The sequence below is a fragment of the Macaca thibetana genome, chromosome 2, assembly GCF_024542745.1.
Source record: "Macaca thibetana thibetana isolate TM-01 chromosome 2, ASM2454274v1, whole genome shotgun sequence".
Taxonomy (NCBI): Eukaryota; Metazoa; Chordata; class Mammalia; order Primates; family Cercopithecidae; genus Macaca; species Macaca thibetana.
In genome coordinates, this window is record NC_065579.1 from 137,375,870 (window position 1) to 137,399,415 (window position 23,546).

The 23,546-nt window shown below is 40.8% G+C and overlaps 1 protein-coding gene and 1 long non-coding RNA gene across 2 annotated transcripts in view; one reads left to right on the forward strand and one right to left on the reverse strand.

Annotated features, from left to right (window-relative positions):
- Positions 1 to 23,546, reverse strand: part of LOC126947684 (uncharacterized) — a 252,963-nt gene that overhangs the window by 57,099 nt on the left and 172,318 nt on the right. The window lies entirely within an intron of this gene.
- LMCD1 (LIM and cysteine rich domains 1) overlaps positions 5,423 to 23,546 on the forward strand; it is an 808,038-nt gene continuing 789,914 nt past the window's right edge. Inside the window, exon 1 of the mRNA XM_050778592.1 lies at positions 5,423 to 5,427. The gene's annotated coding sequence lies outside the window, so the exon portion shown is untranslated. The remainder of the gene's footprint in view (positions 5,428 to 23,546) is intronic.

Consider the following 23,546-nt stretch of genomic DNA (forward strand, 5'->3'; position numbering starts at 1 on the left):
GTCTTCTACCCTCATTCTTGGATTTGTTAGTTAGAATTTTCTCTGGGCTTATACTCAAGAAATTATACTCATCCCTCTTGAATTTATTCTTCTTACGTTGAACCTGTTTTCCAGCCAGTAGAAATCATTTTAAAAACTGATTCTAGAATCTAATCATTTTACGATTCCTTCAAAACTTGTGCCATTCATAAATTTGCAATTCATGAAGTCTCTGACTTCACTTAAGACCCTGTGGCACAAACCCAAAGAACATCCCTTCATGTTACATTCTGAATCTTAGGTACAGTGCTGCACCTAGCCTCAATAGTTGCTTCTGATGTCATGCTGCTCTGAGCTAGCTCAAAGGGCTGGCATACCCAGGAGGCTCAGGGAACTCACTGTGCCCTCAAGCCTCAGACTTGACAGGAGTGATGCCAGTATACAAAGTCTCTGGACATCCTCAGTGATTATCACAGTGCCTTGCATGGAGAAAATATGCCAACGGCCACCAAATTGATGCTCCACAGATGCCTGTTTCCAGCCTCCTGGCAAATGAGCAAGGCAGAAACATGAATCAAGCTTAACATCGTCTGCAGTCCAGGATAATTCCCTATTATATGTGAGGAAGCAAAGCAACTGCAATTATTCCCCACACACCCTTTCCTTCTCCTGACTCAAGGGTTTGTGGATTTTGCCTAATTTGTTTCTTATCATCCAGGACTTTTACTTAGGACTCTATCATTGTTAGGTTGGATGTTTGAGAATCTGTGATGTAGAAAATGAAGAATCAAGAGAAAGCAACAAAACCGAAGAGGCAACAGTGAAGGAACAAGAGGCATCAGGCTAGCCCCTGGGGAGGAAATGATGATGGAGTTTAGAAGAGAAAGGAGCAAAGGGGCTTGGGGCATGAGGGAAATAAATGGAAAATGGAAGGAGATTCTAGGAAATAATGCAATGAACTCTTTTTTCCTTCATGATAATTTAGAAATGCAGGAGAATAATTTACTTTGAAATTACCTTTTGATGGCTGGACCATATTTCCTTGGCCATGACATCATGCTTAAACTGGTCACACACATTCTTGGCTTTTACATGTTTCCTCTTGTTGGAATGTCTACATCTACATTTTTTCATATGGTCAAAGAAAAGTGTTCATATCTTTGTTTCTTCTTTTTAACTTTACAAAGAGAGTTGCTGAAGAAGATGGAAGAAATGGGCTTGCACTCAATAGTTACAGTGTTTTAAGCTACTCAGTTGAAAGAAAGATCAAACAGGTCATTCCTTCCTGGTGCCATTACATTTTAAGGGGATCAAAAATCTCCATGTCCAAAAATGTTTCCCTATTGGCCAGCCACCATGCCTCCAATTCTTACCTTTTGAATACATATTTTGGATTAACACATTATCTCCTAAGATAATCTTATTGGAAAAATTAGCATTTCCCAAGTTCTGCTGCCTACCAGGTACTTTACATCCATTACTTCATTTCTTTCTCATGGCAGCCCTGAAAGCACTCATTTCAAGAGGCTGTACTCTAAGAATTGTGTCTCTCAAAAAGATATGGAGTCTTAAGTCCCAGCACCTCAGAATGGAATGTTATTTGAAAATAGGATTGTTGCAGGCAAAATTAGCTAAAAAGAAGTCATACTAGGGTAGAATGGGCCCTTAATCCAATATGACTCATGTCTTTATAAGAAGAGAAAAATTTGGACACAAAAGGAGAGGATGGGTAGGCAGTGATAGCATCAGAGACTGGAATTATGCATCAATAAGTCAATGAACCCAAAGATTGTCTGCAAACCCTAAAAACTAAGAGAGACCAGAGATTCTCCCCCACATATTTTAGAGGGAGCATGGGCCTGATTTTGGACTTCTGGTCCCCAGAATTGCGAGGTGATAAATTTCTCATGTTTGAGCCAGTTTGTGGTACTCTGTTAAGGCAGCCCCAGGAAACTCACACAACAACCAAACTCAGATGGCACTGGCTTTCAGTTGTTGCTTTGCCATTGTTTGGACAGTCTTATATAAATTACTTAAGTATGGTAAACCTCAAGTTTTTCCATCTGCAAAATGCAGGTAATGCCGTCAACTGTGACACAGATTTTGTTTTAATGAATTAAAAGAAAATCTCTATACTCTGCTTACTACAATTCCTTGCATCAAGTAATCATTTAATAAATGGTATCTTCTGCTATGATCATTCTCATAGTTATCACTTCTTCTCCTTATGAATGAAGAAGACTAGAAAACAGGTTGAAAAACATTCTTAGGGATATGGCAGAGCTAGAGTTTCAAAATCAGGTCTGCCTAACTCCAAATCAAGTGTCATATTTCACCATAGCTGTTAGGAGACAGATGATACTTGCTCAAGAATCTGGGGGTGTTCTGAGAAGCTGTATATCAAGAGATAACATCTTGAATATGAGGCAAGAGAAGAAATGAATTTCTAACATAGCACATAGGGTGATATCTGGGTGGGCATCTCTATAAGGGAGTGGGAATCAGGAATGCTAAGGTCACAACTTTGCTCTACCAGCTCCAGCTGGTGCTCTCTCCTGTGTTACCCTCACTCCCCCCAGGTTATGTTAACAGCTGCCATTTCTTCAAGGGGCAATGTTTCATCCTTCCATGTCACCAAGTTTCTAGAAGGCATCCAACTGCACAAAAGCCTTCTGGTTCCTTGGGAAGTCCAGCAGGCTGGCTTCTTTCCATCTGTGTGCACAGTCCCTGCCTGTGGCAGTGCCCTGGGCAGTGTGAAGAGACTCCCAGAGCCATGGGCCAGCCACACTCTCCTAATCCAAGTCACCTTCATTTCACACACAAAAGCTGTCTTGGCTCCTCAGCCAGAAGCCCCAGTAATGCTGGGGCAATGATGCAAGTCAGATATGATTTTAAAACCCTTCCAAAAGCAAAAAGATTGAGTTCCATGAATAATAGCTCATAGATTCTGCATATATTATATTTACTTTGAAGAAAGGATAGATTAAAAGAAGAGACTAAAGACAGGGAAATGAAAGATTACTCCAATAAGTATTCAAGACCCCTGGTTGGATCCAACCCCCACTAAAATTGATGCATTTTCCATATGGCTCAAAAGAACCTAATTGTGGTTCTGTCACTAACAATTTGTATATCTCCAGCCCTAGGCCCTAGACATCTAGTTAGTGACAGACCAGATCTAAGAATCAGTCCTCTACCTCCCCCACTGTGCATTCCAATTCTTCCATAGTGGAGAATTGCACACAAAAATGAACATATGCAGCAAAAATGAAATTTTAGCACTTGCTTCGGCAAGCACCAAATTTATAATTTTCTGGTTCCTGTTCTTCCTTAATCACAGTGTAGTCAATGGGATTTTTGTATTTATCTGGAGGAGGCTTTGCACTCATGAATACTGTATCCCATTAGTTGTACTCATTGCAAAGTTATATAAAAAATGGAAAAATTTTATATCTCCCTTTAATGCTATAAATACCAGTTAATGCAATTTCTGAGGCAATTTTTAAGTGTTACATCCCATATACCTTGATGTGAAAAGTACCAATAGGCTGTGAGAGTGAGAAACCAAGCAAACTGCACTAGCACTTCCCCAAATGGAGTGAAGAAAGGGTGCCCAACAGATCACAAAATTCCATGAAAATATAATATGCTATGTAGATGATGACTAAATTTGCACATAAGTTCGACAATTTAATCAAATTTGAAAACAATAGCTTTTAAACAACTGAAAATTTGTTACTTACATTAAAAGAAAGTTAAAAACAAAAAAACAAAAAAACAAAACCAAAAAAAAACAAAATAAAACAAAACAAAACAACAAACAACAAAAAAACCCACACCCTTCCCAAGGTTGTCTATTATAAAGGAGGTTTAGAATTTAAGTGATAATGAAACTTTTATGACAGACTCAAGGCATCATTCTCCTTCTAGACTCAAACAGGAGTTTGCTACTTAATAACACAAGGCAAAATCTGCTCCTTGCTCTTTTCTTCTTTTCCTTTTTTCCCTCTCCCTGAGACACTTGTGTATATAGAATGCTCTGGGTCATTTCCAGGGCTTCTTTCTCCAAGGAGACCTAGCAAGCCCTTGCGTGGATGGTGTGCATGCCTTGCACTTCTGTCAAATTCTGTCCTAAAATCCAAGAGTCCTTAAACATCTTACAGAGCCCGGTCTGATGCACCAAGGTATGGAGACCATAATAAACCAGACATATCTAAAAGTCCTGCTGGGATGGAAAGGTACGACCTGGATCAATGAATCCAGGAGTCATGAGGCCCAGCAGGGAAAGGATGACAGGAGGCAACTCCAAACTTCACACTTGGCTGTTACAGTGACAAAGATGACAGGGAGCACTTGAGTGGAGACTTTCTTGAGGCTACGAGAGTAATATGAAAATAATGCATGCTGAAGTACTATAGATAGAAAAGTGTCATGGACCCAGAAACTCGGAGCCTTGATTCAGAGCACCCATTTTCTCACCTGTATCTATCTCATGAGGTCAGGCAACCTCCTTACCTGTTCATGATTGAGTTTCCTAACCTAAAAGGAAGAGGAGGGAAAGTCTATACCTATTGCAAGAGGTTGTTAGAAGGACAATCACCTTATTCAACAGCTTACTCAATGGTGATTTGCAGATCCTGATTCTCTGTCACTTGACTTATAGGGAATTTGAGACGGAATGAAACACTGGGCTGAATAAAAATCCAAGAATAAAACTCAACACTCAGATTTATATATTCTGGGTGTATGAACAGAGGCATTTTCATAGTTGTGATTAATTTGGAGTCACAGGAAGAAGGGAGACAGACAAGACAGAGAACAATAGGAAGATGAAGCAGTAAAATCCAGGATTCCTCACACATCTCACAGAACCCAGTCTGGTGCACTAAGGTGCGAAGACAGACAAATGAGTCATTTTCACTGTCCTCAAAACATTGATAGCCTAGCAGTAGATCATAATGCACTCTTAAGAATAATACAATAAGATAAAAGTGAAAGTATGGCCAAAGGTTTGAGGAGACACAGATAGGGAGCAATGGGTTCCTCCCGGAGGTGGGGATAGCAGTAGAAATTTAAATATAGGGGAAGTGGCATTTCTGCTAGGAAATGAAAGCTAAGTTGGTGCACATGAGGGGAGAAAGGGGAAGAAAGGCATGCTATGGTAGGCAGAATCATCTCACCAACCACATACCCATGCCCGAATCTCTAGAACTTGCAAATGTCACCCAATTTGTCAAAAGGGGTGCTGTAAATTTTTTATTAGATCTTTAAATAGAGATATTATTTCAGATTTTAGATTACCTTAGATAGCCTAATTGAGCCATAAAAACCCTTAAAAGCGAGAGCTTTTCTTTGGCTTGACTCCAAGAGAGAAGGGAGAAGAAGTTAGACAGATTTGAAGCCAGAGAGAGACTCAAGCTGATATTTTTGGGTGACTGGGGTAGGGGGGCACGAAAAGCATGAGAAAGAATGTGGGCAGCATCTGGGAGCAAAAGTTGGTCTACAACTAAAAGCCGACAAGAGAATGAAGATCTCAGCCCTGCAACTGTAAGAGGCAGAATTTGAGCAACCCCCTGAATGAACTTGGAAGTGATTCATTCCCAGAGTCTCCAGAAATAAATGGACCCTTTCCAATGCCTCAATTTTAGCCTGAGGCATTTGTGAGACTCTAAACTGAGGACCCAGTTGTGGTACACTGTATCTAGACTTCTGATCTACAGAACTGTGAGATAACAGGTTTTTATAATTTTAAGCATTAAATTTATGGCAATTTGTTACAGCAGCAATGCAAAAATTACTGCACATTGATATGGTTTGGTTGTGTCCCCACCCAAATCTTGAATTGTAGTTCCCATAATCCCCACATATCATGGTAGGGACCCAGTGAGAGGTAACTGAATCATGGGGGTGGTTTTTCCCATGCTGTTCTTGTGATAGTGAATAAATATCATGAGATCTGATGGTTTTATAAAAGGGGAGTTCCCCTGCATAAGCTCTTTTGCCTGCTGCCATGTAAGGCATGACTTTGCTCCTCCTTTACCTTCTACCATGATTGTGAGACCTCCCAAGTCATGTGGAACTGTGACTCAATTAAACCTTTTTCCTTTATAAATTATCCAGTCTCAGGAGTGTCTTTATTAGCAGCATGAGAACAGACTAATACATGTGTACCTTGCAAAAGGAATAGAAGAGCAAATGCATGGGGTCATGAGAAAGTGTGGTATGGCTCCATAGAGGGGATCTGGGGAACTACTGTGAATAAGGCAAGGAAGGTGAATAGCAGCTTACAAAATCTATATAAAACAAAGCTGTACCATAATCAAAAGTGAGGCTTAGGAGGCTTCTGAGCAAAGGAATGACTAACGTGATTTGGGAAAGTTAGCTAGAAAATTTATAAATTCCTGAACTCACCAGAATTCATAATTAACAAAAGCCTCTTTGCCTTCAAATAAGGCATAGTACTTTGCATTTTGATTCAAATGGTGTTGCCATGGTCTGAATATCCAGAAGACTTCTCTGTGGGATTTGATTTTAGAGCCAGTTTTAGAACTCCAGTAGTTTACATACATAAACACCAAAGCTTGGAATTTTTTATTCACTTCCAAGAATGACCTTACTTAGCTGATCAAAGACTTCCTTACCACTAAATTTGAAGGGCATTCTCTGAAGCTCTATCTTGGTTTCTCAGGGATATTCATTAGTACTGATCAGTCCCTTTTATTTTATTTTATTTTATTTTATTTATTTATTTATTTATTTATTTAAGATGGAGTCTTACTCTGTTGCCACGCTGGAGTGCAATGGCACAATCTCAGCTCACTGCAACCTCTGCCTCCTGGGTTCAAAGATTTTCCTGCCTCAGCCTCCCAAGTAGCTGAGACTACAGGCGTGTACCACCACACTCAGCTAATCTTTGTATTTTTAGTAGAGACAGGGCTTCACCATGTTGGCCAGGGGGGTCTCCATCTCTCAACCTCATGATCTGCCCACCCCAGCCTCCCAAAGTGCTGGGATTACAGGTGTTAGCCACCATGCCGGGCCTCAGTTCCTTATTTTTAAAATACTCTTTTATTTTATTTGTTGTGATATGGAAATCTCGTGGAGTTCCTTCTACTTCTCTGGCTGATATTTCTCATTTTAAAAATAAATTCATTTTTCTCTACCCAGAAAATAAATGTAAGATTTCATCAAGGCCTGGACTAAGGACCTCTGCCCTTCTTACTCTTATATACTGTATGCCTCAATTATCATACTTATCACCTATTTGCAGATGATTTATAAATGTCTCTCTTCAATTGAGATCTCTCCTCTAAAGTTCAGGATTAATATATCCAAATACATTTGTCGTATTTCTTCTTGGATCTCTCCAAGACATCTCAAATCCAACCTCTCCAAAACCAAACTCATCAAAGTCATGCCCAGACTTGGTCTTCCTTCAGTGTTCTCTATCCCTGTGAATGGTTCCATCACCTTTAATCCAGAGCCCCAGCATCATTCGTGGCCTTTTCCACTCTACTTAATACCTGGAGCTATACTTTAAGGGCAATTAAGTATGGAGAGATATGTTCAGAGAGATGTGGCAAAAATGATTCATGAGCAAGTCACTTGATGAACAGCTAAAAGATTAGTGGATGTGTTTCTTAGAAAACAGATTAAAGGGATGTCACTGAAGGATGGAGCTGTACTGAATTCTCTTATTTAGGATCCTAAGTAGTAGAATTAGGATGAATTAATTGAAGCCACAGGAGAGCAAAAGGAAAGATTACTGATTACCATACGTGGGGATGGAGACCATTGTCCTGGAAGGGAGCCAACTCTCAATTATGGACTTTGTTCAAGCTTGTCAGAAGGACACTTAATTCAAATAGACACTTAGAGAATGTTTAATAATTACCTAGTATGTAACAGTCCATCAGAGAGGTATGAAGGTACAAATGAGGCTTTGGGCTAGAAGAGCCTCCATATCCCTCCTAAAGCTGAGTTTCTGTAATTGTGTATCCCTATTATTAGGTTCAAATGCCAAAATACAAGTCATGTTATTTAACTTTTTCCAATAGTGGCCATGTAGTCTCTTTAAAAGTGGTTTGTTGTACTTTTCTTCCACTACCATATGTGACTTGAAAACAAGAGGAGAAGAGGAATAAGAAAGAATGTACAAGCTCTGGGGTAGCTCTGAGCCTTCTTAATGCTGGGAAAGCAGTATGTTTTCCCACCCACTCCCAACACTAGGGGACATAAAAGATCCAGATTTTATAGGCTGTGAATCAGATCCTAGAAAGGAATCTATCTGCAAAGCTGCTCCATTTGAGTAGTTCCAGTTTCCCTTCTCTTCACAATTGGGTGTATTCGGGGTGCATTGGTACCATCAGTCTGTGTTCATAGATTTCCTCTTAAGGTTGGTATTTCAGTTACTTTGTCTTTTCACGGGACCACACCACTCAATTTTTTTTAGGTTCTAGACTCTCCTTCAAGGCACATGGGCTCTTAAATATAATTTTTCACTAAGTATATTTTGGTTTGGTTTCCCTCAGAGCCAGAACCTCAGGAAATAATAAGAGAACTAATAGTTTAGTTGAGAGGGAATGTCATGAAACACCAGTAGTAAAGGGAGAGATGAGAAAAACAAGAGCAGCCAGAAAGCAGAGCGTGTTGTCAAGAAGCTCATCACTGGGAGTGAATGGAGCATAATCTTATTTGTGATCTCTGAGAACCACATAGATTTGTACCTCAAAATTATCCCACCAGAGGCAAGGGAGTCTCTGCTACTTATTTATTGAGAGCTTCTCTTAGAACGCATTAATTTTCTACTGCGTCAGTCTGCCATGCGCAGATGCAGAATGGGCTTGCCCAGCAGAAAAAATTCTTTATGCAGAGAAGCAGATGCTGATATATGAAGTTTAAGTTAGGCAGAAAACACTATTGTATTAGTCAGGGTACTCTAGAGGGACAGAACTAATAGGATAGATGTATATAAGAAGGAGAGTTTATTAGGAGAATTGACTCCTATTACAAGGTGATAGGAGTCATATCACAAGGTGACATCCCACAATAGGCCTTCTGCAAGCTGATGAGCAAGGAAGCTAGTCCAAGTCCCAAAACCTCAAAAGTAGGAAAGCCAACAGTGCAACCTTCAGTCTGTGGCTGAAGACCCGAGAGACCCTGGCAAACCGCTGGTGTGAGTCCAAGTGTCCAAAAGCTGAAGAACTTGCAGTCCCATGTTTGAAGTCAGGAAGCATCCAGCATGGGAAAAAGATGATGGCCAGATGACTCAGTGAGTCTGCTCTTTCCACGTTCTTCTGCCTACTTTATTCTAGCCATACTGGCAGGTGATTAGACGGTGACCACCCATATTGAGGGTGGGTCTGCTCTCCCAGTCCACTGACTCAAATGTTAATCTCCTTTGGCAACATCCTCACAGACATACCCAAGAACAATATTTTGCATCCTTCAAGCCAATCAAGTTGACACTCAATATTAACCATCACAACTATGATGCCAGGGCCCAGAGAACATGGGTCAAGCACCAGTCCCTTCTGCTCCTGGGTACTAGATTTACAGTTAACACTCTTTCTGACAGTGCCTTAGCTTATTTACAGATGTCAGTAAGTGATGTAACAGTAAATGTTCTACTACTACAAATAATATCCAACTTTATAATATATGAACTCAGAAATCCATATTGATTATCCTGTCAACATCATGGAAATTGAAGGTAATACAATAACCACGGACAGTGAAATTTAAAAACAAGAAAATTGGAGAGAGGGCTTTAAAAATTGGAGTTTCTCCTGCAAATTCATCTCCATTACACCTACCCTTTGTGGTATCTGCTCAGCTTTAAAATATTAACATTCTCACTTGTATTCACCTGTGTATAAGCTATTTAAGCTCTGGCTCTTATGATATATGTTTACAGGACCAGATTTTTAGAGACTCACTTGTTTTGGATTTATATATACAAATGGTGGAGTACAACAACAGAAATTCATATGGAGACAAGCAGGATTCTCCAATGAACGACCCCACGTCCTTTCTCTGAGATTCTTGGCAACAAGCTCTTTGGGATGTTCACTACCCTACCTTAAACTAGAGGGGCCATGGCCACACTCAACTTCTTGTGGGATTGCAGCCCCTCAAGCATCCATCTTGCTTTAATGGGTCTCCCTGCTGCAGAATACTTTGGCCTAGGTTCTCTGGTGTTTTGCAGCTGGTGTCTCCTAGCACTCACTTACACTTCTGCCACCTAAGCTGAGGCTGCCTGGAGTTCAAACAATTTTGTTGTCTCTGGCCCTGTGAGAAAAGGGAAAGCAACAAGGAGTAGGTCCTTCTGCTTTTGCAGCCACTTGACTCACCCAGCTGCTCTGCAGCTCAACCACCCATCTACTCTGAAGGATACTGAAGGACCAGAAAGCCCATGTGAACTATCTGCCTTCTGCCCACAAAGCCAACTGGCACCAGGTGACTCTCTCAGTGTTCACTCCAAGTCATTTCACAAGATAATGAAGAACAAAATTTCATGAGTAAAACCTCAGCTGAATTTACAGTAAATTACATTAATAAAACAGACAAAGTTCAAAATCAATTCGTAGGGAAGGCAAGAACATCTAAATGAAGCTGAACCTCCATCTATTCTTCTAATATATACCCTGTGTAGGTGGGAGTGACACAACAAGAAAGGATAAATCACAATGAAGATCCTTCAATTGGACTCCTGCAAACAATGTGAGTGTGAAATGTCTCACAGCTGCTTTTCCATTGCAAGGAGTGCACTGAGTCATTTTTGGGAATTCGGACTGAGCCCAGATTTGTCTTTGGCCCTCCAACAGGAAAAAACTTACAACCAAAATGGTGTTGTGCATGGTTGCCACCAATGGGGATGGACAAATGACCACATCTGCCATGGTGTTTCCCTACATTATAATGCCCCTGAACTAAATGGAAGACTTTTAGTGAGGGTTTTTCTTTTTTTTCGCTCTCTCTCTCTTTAAATACTTTCCTCCACAGGTAGCTGGCTGTCCTAAACAATACAGTAACTAGTCAGGATAAGTAAAAAGACTAGAAGGAACAATACATTCAACACCTACCTACCAAGCACGTGGTCTTTGCCAGGCACTGTGGATAGGACAATACCAGAGGTGTCTTGTCTGCTCCTGAGCAGCTCAGATGTGATGGAGGAGGTGGGGAAGGGAAAGATTGTCATCCATAAATAGAAAGCGAAGACAGCAAAGATTTGTAAAGGGCCTTTTCCTTAGCAGATGCTAGGTGCTTAAATATATATTACGTTAGGTTTAATTCTCACAACAAGCTTGCAGGCAAGTCATAGGATACCCATTTCATGGATAAAATAATTAGAGCCCAGATAAGCAAAGCTTACGTCTGGAAAATAAATTTTAACCAACTGTGGTAAACACTGTAAAAGAGGTATAACAGAGGTATACATACATACCTAGACAGACTTCCTGCAGAGGAGTCTAAAAAACTTTCAAGATAGAGTAGGAGATGGTAGTGCCTTGGTGAGAAGACATGGATTATGTGGAAAAGCAGGACTTGCATTCGGGGAAGAGGGAATAGCATGTGCAAAGCCATGGAGTTATGAGAGGACATGGTGCATTTTAGAAACAATAAAAAATTCAATGACATTTTTTAGGCAGCAGATGGGGAAGCAAGCTGGGGCTAGATTGTAGAGGGGCACATGTGCACAGCTGGAGAAATGAGGGGTTCTCCGCCAGTGGGGATGCTAAAGATTTGTAATCAGGAGTGTGACAAGTTGAAGCAAGCCATCAGGGTACCTTGTGGCTTATGCAGGGCTTATGTAGCAGAACTGTAAACTACAGGAGAAAGTATCAACCATCTAGGAGTGAAGGAAGATGCTCTTCTGAATTTTAAATTAACCTCGACATGATACTACCATTGAACATCTGTAATGTGCTGGACTTTGGTGCATATGAAGAGATCTTTTTCTCCTGATGTTGTGATCTTGTAACCCCCTAAAGAGATTTTACTACAGCTGGATAGCAGAGGTTTCACTTTTTGAAATCCTCCACTTTGAGGATGTAAGAAATGGTTAGAGATATGAGATGAAGGGGTTCAGATGTTTGGGCTGCTATCTTATCTCTGCAGGTGTATCACACCTGACATAGTCCCCTGCATAAGATGGTATTTGACAAAATGACTATTACTAGGCCAACCTATTCCAATTTAGACCTTTCATGGAATAGTCTACGTAAATTAATAAAAACACCAAATTTTGAAGACAGCACTGTACTCTCAAAATCAGATTTTTCTCCAAGTGAGTGCCATGGGATACTAGCCTAGAGATTCTCTGCAAAATGATGATGAAGCCAGTGATGAGAAGGAACATAAGGACTGCTTCAGTTACTGCTATGTAACAAATTATGCCCAAATTTAGTATCTTTAAATATCATCTTATTCATCATATCTCACAATCGTGGAGGTCTGTTCAAGCAGGACTAGTTGGGTGATAGCTTTTGGCATCTGCACTGGTCTTTAAGGTCTAGGTTAGTTTCACTAATACAGTTGGTACCTTGATGGGAATGGCTGGAAGGCTGATTTGGTCCGGGGTATTCTCCCTCTCCAATAGCTTTAAAAAGCTATTGTGTATAATTGAGGTTTATAACATAATGTTATGTATATATACACACACATAGTAAAATGGTTACTAGAGTGAAACAGATGAACATATTTATCATCTTACGTAGTTACTTGTTTTTTGCAACAACAATATTTTTTTAAAAAGCTCAAATTCACAGAGAATGAAATAGTGGTTACTATGGGTAGAGGGCAGGGAGAGGAAATGGGGAGATGTAGGTTAAAATATATAAAATAGCAGATATGTAGGAGAGTTAATCGAATTGTATTGTACTAGGGCTTTTTGTTGCTGAAGTAGATTTTACTCACTCTTGGCCAAGTGACATTTTCACATGGTGACTAAGAATGACAACAAACCAAGGTGAAAACTGTAGTTTCTTTATGGCCACATCCAAAACTGCCATAGTGTCACTCTTCTACTTTGTCAAAGAACATACAGGCCAGTCCAGATTGAAGGGGTGGAAGGATAGCCACCGCCTGTTGATGGAAGATTCACATGCATGTTTAAGAGAGGGTGGATTGATGGCCATTTTAGAGTCAAGCTAGCGTGATGGGGGCAACAGTGATGATATTGTCATTCCAGGGTAGAGTTCAGTTTGACAAATTTTTTCAATGAAAGGCCATACAGTACATATTTTAGACTTTATTGACCATATACAGTCTGTTGTATATTCTTTGTTTAAATAAACTGATTAGATAATAAAGTTATTTTGTTCAGCTCACAGACTAAACAAAAACAGGCATTAGACTGGATTTGGCCCACACACTACAGTTTGCCAATCCCCATCCCAGGGGTTTTTATGGTTTTTATAAACTTGTGAGGTTTTATAAACTTGTGAGGCCATACGCTTTCTTCCTAGAGCATCACAGCACACATTAACATAGAAAATGTTCTTAAAGGTACTAAGACATTTGTTTAGTACCATATCTGAACAAGTTATATTAATTTTTCCCCATCTAAAGTCTATGTTAACCAGCCTTTGAGAAAACATGTCTTTGTAGCATATGAAATTACACTGTGACAACCAAGAAATAAACTTAGGACCTAGTTAATGATTTTACTTCATTAACAGATTTTAAAAATGGACTCCTATAAAATGTTAGCTAGATAAAGAAAATATGTTATCTAAAGTATCTCAAAATATTTTGTACTTCTCAGGTTAAACCCCTCTTTAGAGTGATATTTTAAGCCTGTATGCATTTCAGGAATGTCTGCTGTCCTAATTATAAAACTGTATTCCAGCATATGCTCCTACTCTCACAGATTGAAAAAGAAACTCAAACAAAATAGCCACCCGTAGTATATTAGCGTAGCATATCATCATCAAAAGAGGGTAGGGCTTGGATGTAGGGCCTCCAGATTATGATCAAAATGTTATCAGTTGATGGCTAGGGAATTAAAGTGACTGAGTTTCTCCTGCCCTCAGTTCCTTCTGTTTTGAAAATGTGGACTGATTTACTTTCTATACTGCTGTGAGGACTGGAGTGAATGACACAGCACATGTGGAAACATTTCACAAACTGCAAAGTCCTATGTAAAGGTAAACGACCAGCATTCTACAGAAACAGCATCGTCAGTAAGACGGGTCTCTTATGTGAGGTGGTTTCTACCTTAATATATTTTATTTCCATTATGGGTAGCCAGAAGTAGGTAGGATTGGGTGGTGTATTGAGTCAGACTGCCTAGGCTGGAATCCTGTCTGACTGTCTGGGTGAACTGGGGCAAGGTTCTTTAGCCCATCTGAGCCTTGATTGTCTCATATGTAAAAGGACAAGAATCCTGTCTACCTCATGGGATTGTGAAAAGGATCAGTGGGTAGAAATATAAAGTGCTTCAGCCCCCAGTCTATTACAGGGTAAGCAGACAGCAAATGTAATTATTATCACTATTAAAAGTAATCATAATTAATGGCCCCACTATAGGAATGTGGTCATCAACTTTAGATTCTAAGATTGATTTTCCAATTCTGACCAAATTATTCCTTAGGAATAAGACTGATAAGGAATGCCAATAAAAATAATATCATCAGTTAATACTTACATAGTATTTACTATATTCCTAGTCTCTAGTTCAGGAGATTTACATATATTAGATTATTTTATTTTAATTTTATTTTATTTTGAGATGGAGTCTGGCTCAGTCACCCAGGCTGGAGTGCTGTGGCGCAGTCTTGGCTCACTGCAAGCTCCGCCTGCCGGGTTCACGCTATTCTCCTGCCTCAGCCTCCCAAGTAGCTGGGACTACAGGCGCCTGCCGCCACACCCAGCTAATTTTTTGCATTTTTAGTAGAGATGGGGTTTCACTGTGTTAGCCAGGATGGTCTCGATCTCCTGACCTCATGATCCGCCTGCCTCGGATTGTTTATTTTTATAATATCCTATAAGGTAGGTACTCTTACCCCACTGGAGCCCAGAAATGCTGTCATTTGCCTGAGGTCAGACAGTAAGCAGTGGCCTATGTTAACTTTGGAAATCAGCTTCCAGAGTAAAGTGCAGGCCCTCAACCATTATACTATCTCAGGTCTGGAAGAAGAAAGATTGGGAAGAGAAGGCGAGAGAGTCATGTATCCCAGAGAAGAGACACACTGTCAGATATATGTAGCCAGCAGAAAAGGGCTTAATCAGACCCAATGTTTAATGTACTTGCCAAGGATAAGTCATGTCATGAGATTTTCTGCTCAATGCACGGAAAACAAATAATATAATGTTTGGACATAGTATCACTGACAATGAGTTTCTTGGAACACATAAAGCTCTGGATTTAATATCTTTTAAACATTTTCTCAACTTCTGAAGAATCAATAGAAGCCAATGCAGCAGAATTTAGTATTAAAACAAAATACGGCAGGACCTGCTTGGGATACTAGGTAAGCATGTATGTTTCAGTTGGGGGCTTTGTGCATTGAGGGTAGCCTACTTCGTTTCCCAAAGTGACATTTCTTTTGCATATATCTACATATGTACTATATAATATATATACACATACACATTCTTTGAGACAGGGTCTCACCCTGTCTCCCAGACTGGAGTGCAGTGGCGCGATCATAGCTCACAGCAGCCTTAAACTCCTGGGCTCAAGTAATCCTCCCGCCTTAACCTCCTAAGTAGCTCGGACTACAGGTGTGCACCACCACACCTGGCTCCTAAACTGGCATTTCTTAGCAACCCAATATACATACTAGATTAAAACCTCCCATTAGCTCCCATTATAGACCCCACAAGAGTAAATTCAACATAAGTCATAGGAATAGAGAATTAGGAAGCTGAATCTGCCAGGGATGCCTAAATGAAAGCATTTATTGATTCAATAAGTATTTTCTGAGTGTCTGCTATCAGCCAGACACTGTTTTAGGCACTGGAAGTTTATCAGCAAACAAGCTAGAGACTATCCTTAATACCTTTATATCCTATAGAGTGAGTCAGGCAAAAAAACAGACAAAATAATCTCCAATAATGAAAGGAAAGTAGAGAACTATATATAGGTGGTAATGCAATGAGGTGAAGCCTTTTGAAAAGATAGTTGTATTAGCTTTTGCTGTGCAACAAAGCACCCCCATGATATAGTGGCTTAAAATAACAACTATTATTTTTCATGAGCTAGGTATAAGCTAAGAAGTTCTGTCGTTCTGGACCACACACGACCAAATGGTATAAAATGGCTTCAGCTTCTGTGTCTGGAGGTTGGCTTACTGTCAGCTGGGATAAGATGACTGGGCATGTATGTCTTATCATTCAGCTGGCTAGCCTAGACTTGTTTGTATAGTGCCACAGGGTTCCAAGAGATTAAGACAGACATGTATCTTTTGAGGTCTGTAGCTAGTACCTTGGAAGTTTGGTTGCTCATTGGTCAAAGTAATTTTACATGGCCAGCCTAGATTCCAGAGGAGGGGACACTGACTTCACCCCTTGAGGAAAGAAACTGCAGAGTCACACTGCAAAAGGCATAGATACCAGGAGGAATGAAGATTAAGGTTCTGTTTGCAATAAATCTATCACAATAGTCAAGATAAGCCTTTCTGTGGAAGTGACAATTGAGCTGAGACTTGAATAAGATGAGTCAGGTATACAAAGAGCTTGTTCTAGGCAGACGGAGGTACAGTGCAAATGTATGAGCATATTTGTGCTTGACCACATGAAATATACTCATGTGTGGGCCGGCACAGTGACTCACGCCTGTAATCCCAGCACTTTGGGAGGCCGAGGTGGGTGGACCACCTGAGGTCAGGAGTTAGAGACCAGCTGGCCAACATGGCGAAACCCCGTCTCTACTAAAAATATAAAAATTAGCCAGGCATAGTGGTGGGTGCCTGTAATCCCAGCTAGTTGGGAGGCTGAGGCAGGAGAATCACTTGAAACCAGGAGGCAGAGGTTGTAGTGAGCAGAAATCGCACCATTGCACTCCAGCCTGAGCAACAGAGTGAGATTGTTTCAAAAAGAAAAAAAAAAAAGTGTGTGTATATATATATACACACACACACACATATATATACACATACTTGTGTATGCATGCAGATGCATGTGTAAGTAATGTGTATGTGCAAATACGTAACACATGATACATATGAATGGAACATTTTGTGAGCTGAATATACCTGTGTGCTCTTCTTACCTTCCCTCTTTCAACACAGAAACATTCACACAGCAATAGAAACTTATGTCTTGCTATATTCCATTCTCACAACTTAGTATGTATAAGAACTACCTTTATAGTATTTAAAAAATATAGCTCCCCAGGCCCCCTCCCTAGAAATTCTAATTCAGTAAATCTGGAGTAGGGCCCAGGAATCTGCAATTTAACCAGGATGCCTAATAATTTAGAAGCAGCTGCTCTCTATCTAATAAATTAAGAAACAATGTTTTAGCTTTCCTAGGGTTTTGGATTATTCACTTCTTCTCCACCCACCGCCCCCATAACTAGTATCTGACTGTGTCTAATTTACATTCCCAATCTATACTATGTAGTCCTTTTTCCTAAAGACTGTCAAGTGAATGTGGACCAGGTGATAAGAAAAAGTAGAAATGGATGTACAGAGTGGGAAATAAAAACTTCAGGACAATGTGTGAAATTCCCTGACTGCTTATTCATGTAAGAAACTGTTAACTTGCCTGCTGCCAAGGGGACCATAACCCCAGGGGTGCAGGACTTCAAATATGTCATTGCTAAAAGCATTCTTTTCTTTTCTTTTCTTTTTTTTTTTTTTGAGACAGAGTCTAGCTCTGTCACCCAGGCTGGAGTGCAGTGGCGCAATCTCAGCTCACTGCAGCCTCCGCCTCCCAGGTTCAAGCAATCCTCCCGCCTCAGCCTCCTGAGTAACTGGGATTACAGGTGCACACCACACCACCTGACTAATTTTTTGTATTTTTAGTAGAGACAGGGTTTCACTATGTTGGCCAGACTGGTATCGAACTCCTGACCTTGTGATCTGCCCACCTCAGACTCCCAAAGTGCTGGGATTACAGGCGTGAGCCACCGCGCCCAGCCTAAAACATTCTTTATAGTGTTTCTCAGCACTGGTCTCACATTGAAATATATATATATATATTTTTTTTTAAGTAAAGCATTCTTATATGACGGCGAAGTAACATAAAGATGGAAATTCCCTGAATTAAAAGATCAAGCTAGAAATTTTTAAAGTAACACAGAACACCTGCTTGAATGAGGTAATTAGCACCAGCTACAGCTACAAGCTACAAGCATACAGCTACTGAGGCGAATCAGGCCTCAGGGCTCAAATTCCCTCTCGGCAATCAGTTATTTCATTGGGCACCAGTCAAGGCTCAGGTGCCCTGCAAAAAACCTATGATAATAAAATCCACTTAGTTGGTAGTATGATAATTTCATTAACTTAACAACCACCATAAAATATAATTTACTTTTAAAAGTAAATATGCCAATGTGATGTGATTATCCTGCAGAGACCAGTTCTTGTTATTTGGTTTTAAAATGTCACTTTATTTTGTTCAAAGGAGAAAAAAATGTCACCACATTATAATCCATTATATTACTACAATAAGATATGGTCCACACAATTAGCCAAATTCATCAGGGATTGTGCAGAAATACAGGAAACAAATTTTGGACATTGATGAACTTTAATTTGGATCCCATCTCCATGATGTTTGTAATCTGAGGGCAAGTTTCTCTTTGATTTTCTATCTCTTCATTAGCAAAACAGCATAGTAATGCTGACTCTATAGGCTGATGTCAGAAATGACTCAGAGCAGGAGTCAGATCATTTTTTTCCATAAACAGCCAGGCAGTAGATATTTCAGGCTTTGTGGGCCAGACAGTCTCCACTGCAACTACACAGCCCTGCCACGGTAGCACAAAATCAGCAAAGGACAATACACAAACACATGAATGTGGTCATGTGCCACTTGAAGATTCATTTACCGAAACGGGACACAGACATTGTTTTCCGGCCCCTGACCTACAGAATATATGTTAAGTACTTAACATAATCTGGCAAACTGTAAACTCAGTAAATGGTAACCACCACTGCTATTGTGCCCCATACGAATGCTAACAGTGGCAACAGTGATCACACCGCCATTGCTGTTACCGCCATCATCGTCAAAGCTGGGAACCAGGGATGTGAAATCCTGCTGTACTTCTAACCTTTACTGTGATCTTTGGTCAAGTTATGATGTTGTCTAGATATTTGCCCCACTGAATCTCATGTCGAAAAGTGATTCCCCAATGTTAAAGGTGGGACGTGGTGGAAAGTATTTAGGTCATGGGGGATGGATCCCTCATAAATAGCTTGGTGCCCTCCCCATGGTAACGAGTGAGTTTTTGCTCTGTGAGTTCATGTGACAGCTGGTTGTTTAAAGGAGCCTGGCACCTTACACTCTCCTTTTTCCTTCCCTTCTGACCATGTGACATGTCTGCTCTCCTGTTGCCTTCCGCCATGACTGTAAGCTTCCTGAGACCTCATCAGAAGCACATGCCGGCATCATGCTTCCTGTGTAGCCTGCAGAACCCTGAGCCAAATACTCCACTTTTCTTTATAAATTATCCAGTCAGGTAATTTTTAGCAAATGCAAAACAAATGAACACAAGTTACTTTTCCTCTCCGGACATTATCTTCAAAAAGATGATGTCACCAGAGCACCTTCAGCAATCCTTCCTGGGCCATGAACATCTTCTATAAATCAAGCGATCTATTAGAGATTCACTAAAATTTGCAGCACTTTCAACTTCATTTACTTTTCCTCTTTCTATGAGCAAAGGCAAATAATCTGTATGGTTAAGAGATATTTTTCAGATGTTAAGACTTTTTTTTTCAAGAGAATAAGCCCCTGCCAAAATATTTTTAGGAACAAATTCCCTCAGTCCTCTGAAGTTATTTGGAGTTTAACTGTAGCTGTCAAAATAGATAGACTTTAACACACCCGAGGACTTGATTTTCATCATAACTTTTAACATGGACCTTAAAGCTGAGTAAAAACAAAGGCATCTTCTCAAGAAGATTAGGCGAGCTATATTCAAAGAAAATTTAAAAGACACCCACCCATTACCACTAACAAGCACTAACAAGTAAAAGATGGAGTTAAAAACTGTTGAGCTACAATAAGGAAAAGAGATTAAATTTCTTCCAAGCACAAACATTGATGCATTATTCCTAGGAATTTTTTTTAACTAAAATTCTGAAAAAGAATACAATGTGTACAAGATAGTGAGTCTCAAAGTCTGTGCCTCCGACCAGCCAAATCAGTATCATTTTAAGAATTTCCTAGAAGTGCAGAATCTCAGGTCCTCACCCCAGGGCAACTGCATCAGAATGGAGGTGAGAAGCCCAGGCATCTGTGTTGTGACAAGCCCTCCAGGCCACCCGGAGGCATACTAAAGTTTGAGAAATGCTGATTTAACTGACACAAGTATCCCTGAACGTGGCCCCTGTGCAATCAGGCAGAGGTTTATCACTGACAATTCTTCTTCTGTGCATCCTCCTCCTTCCCTTCTTTTGGTAGTCATGGCAAAATTTCTTTTGGCTAACCATCCTTCCTCCACTGCAAATGATTTTGGAGAGTCTATCCATCAAAGCTCTGCCTTCATATGTAACCCCAGGCCTCTCTTCCTTTGGGAATTTGAATTTTGAGCAGAGACACAAGGGAACAAGAAGGCTAGGGTGGCTTCAACATCTGGATCCTAAATAGTATGTCTGTTAATTCTTGCTCACTAATCCTCGAGAGCTTCCAGAATCCTGCCCTTTCCTAGCTGTAGTGATGATCCAGCTTTTCTCTCCATCATATGAGCTACCCAGTATCCTTCCATAATAAAGCCTTTTTTTCTTCCTGAAAACTGCTAGTGTCAGTTGCTGCTCCTTAGAACCAAAGGATACTTACCAAAGATGTTTTAATTGGATGAAAAGACCAAGTACCTGAACAGTGAAGGCTGTTGCTAAGCTGTCCAATAAGACCAACCTGCAGGAGGAACATCCATGTATTGACGAAAATAAACCCCACCGTGGCACAGAGGCCAGAAGCAATTCCGAGCGACATGCAGGGATGGAGGCCAAAGCAGACAGTAGAGGGCTGAGCCCAGGAAAAGCCCTGTGAGGAAGGCTCTCACAAGTTCCCCCGCTAGGCACTGGTGAGGGGATGGGGCTCCCCCAGTGGAACTACTAAGGTAAACTGAGATGTATCTATGCTAGATGTATCCACGTTAGTCATTTAAGACTCATTTTAACTGCCCAGTGGGTTCACTTTGCCCACTGCCTAGACAAAGTTGATTTTTTAAGACAGGGGAATTGCAATGAAGAAAGAGTAATTCACACACAACTGGCTGTGCGGGAGACCGGAGTTTTATTATTGCTCAAATCAGTTTCCTGAGTATTCAGGGATCAGAGTTTTTAAAGATACATTGGTGGGTAGGGGCTTGGGAAGTGGAGAGTACTGATTGGTCAGGTTGGAGATGGAATCATAGCGAGGGGTCAAAGTGAGGTTTTCTTGCTGTCTTCTGTTTCTGGGTGGGATGGCAGAACTGACTGAGCCAGACTGCTAGTCTGGGTGGGGTCAGCTGATCCATTGAGTGCAGGGTCTGCACAATATCTCAAGCACTGATCCTAGGTTTTACAATAGTGACGTTATCTCTAGGAGAAATTTGGGAAGGTTCAGACACTTGAAGCCAGAGGCTCCGTGACCCCTAAACTGTAATTTCTAATCTTGTAGCTAATTTGTTAGTCCTGCAAAGGCAGACACATCCCTAGGCAAGAAGGGGGTCTTGTCAGGAAAAGACTGTTACCAATTTTCTTTCAGAGTTAAACCATAAACTGATTTCCTTCGCAAAGTTAGTTTGGCCTATGTCCAGTAATGAACAAGGACAGTTTAAAGTTAGAAGCAAGATGGAGGTGGTTAGGTCTGATTTCTTTCACTGTCATAACTCCCTGAGTTATAATTTTGCAAAGGTGGTTTCAACATTATATGGCCTGTCGCTGGATACCTAGTCCAAATTGAATGAAATGATGAAGGATGTTATTTATTCCCATAACCATAACCATGAAGCCCAGAAGTTGGGCAGGATTCAGGTTGATCTGAGGTGTCTGATGGTTTAGGAATCATGGCTCAATCTCCCTAACATTCTCCTGGTGCTTTCCTGACCGATTCTGAGTCTGGGCTCTCTCAGCAGCTCCTGGGGCTAAACCCTTTGATATGCACATACGTGGGAAGACAGAATGTTTCTCTCCTCTCCTCAAACTGAATCTCACCCTGAAAGGTCAAGAGCTGACTCTAAATTAGTAACAATGGAAAGATCACAGGATCAATCCCACCCAAGTAGGGAAAACATGAGTGAAGGCTGAGGGGCAGCCACTTGCTCCACACACGCAGGTTGAGGGACTTAGTCGGCATAAAATTGTAAATAAGATTGTATACAGGAAGTTTGTCAGACCCACGGCCCGCAGGCCGTATGCAGCCCAGGACAGCTTTGAATGTGTCCCAACACAAATTTGTAAACTTTCTTAAAACATTATGAGATTTCTTGGTGATTTTTTTTTTTAGTTCATCAGCTATTGATAATGTATTTTATGTATGGCCCAGCACAATTCTTCTTTCAGTGTGGCCCAGGAAAGCCAAAAGATTGAACAACCCTAGTATAGGAAAATAATCTGGTGGGCAGGAATGAACAGATGAATATAGTATTGGGGTAATTGATGGTGGAGGTGACTGGTAATGTTGAAGACTCTCTAAGCCACATACTGGAGTAGACACCAATGAACTAGCGGAGAGGCCAGCAAACATTTTCCGCAAAGGGCCAGATAGTAAATGTTTTAGGTTTTGCGGCTCATATGGTCTCTGTCACATCTCTTCAACTTCTGTTGTAGCACAAAAGTAGCCACACACAATATGTAAATGAGCAGGCACAGCTGTGTTACAATAACAATTTACCAAAAACATGGGGTGAGCTGGATTTGGCATATCTGCAGTACTCTGCCAACCCCTGAACTTGAACACCAAAACTTGTGATTTGCAGTAATGAGTAAGGGTGGGTAGCAGAAGCAGCATAAGCCAGCTCCCTCCCCTGCCACCTCTAATGGGCATCCAGAGTTCTTCAGCATTTGCCCTAATGTATTCATGGAAGACCTCCACTGCAAATGACTACCTCTGCTTTTGTTTGCTTCAGCATCTGCCATCCTGCAACTGCTCAGAAGTCTGCTAGCAAAGCCTCATCCTTGCTAATCTTGGTGAATCGAGCCTCCTCTATTTCATGTTGTGTTAGAGCAACACTCAACACAAGGAGCAAACACGATGTTCAACCTGGGTGCTTCTAGTGCTTGGCCATTGCCCTGAGGACACCCTTTGGCCACCCCCCATGCCTCCTCTCTCTAGCTGTCATCCTGAATGGGCACCTTCAGGTCTCTCCCCCACCATCACCTCCAACTAACACATCACAAACCAAACTCTTCTATTGTCCTGCTGAACCTACCCCCATCCTACTTCCTGTTTTTCTGTGCTCT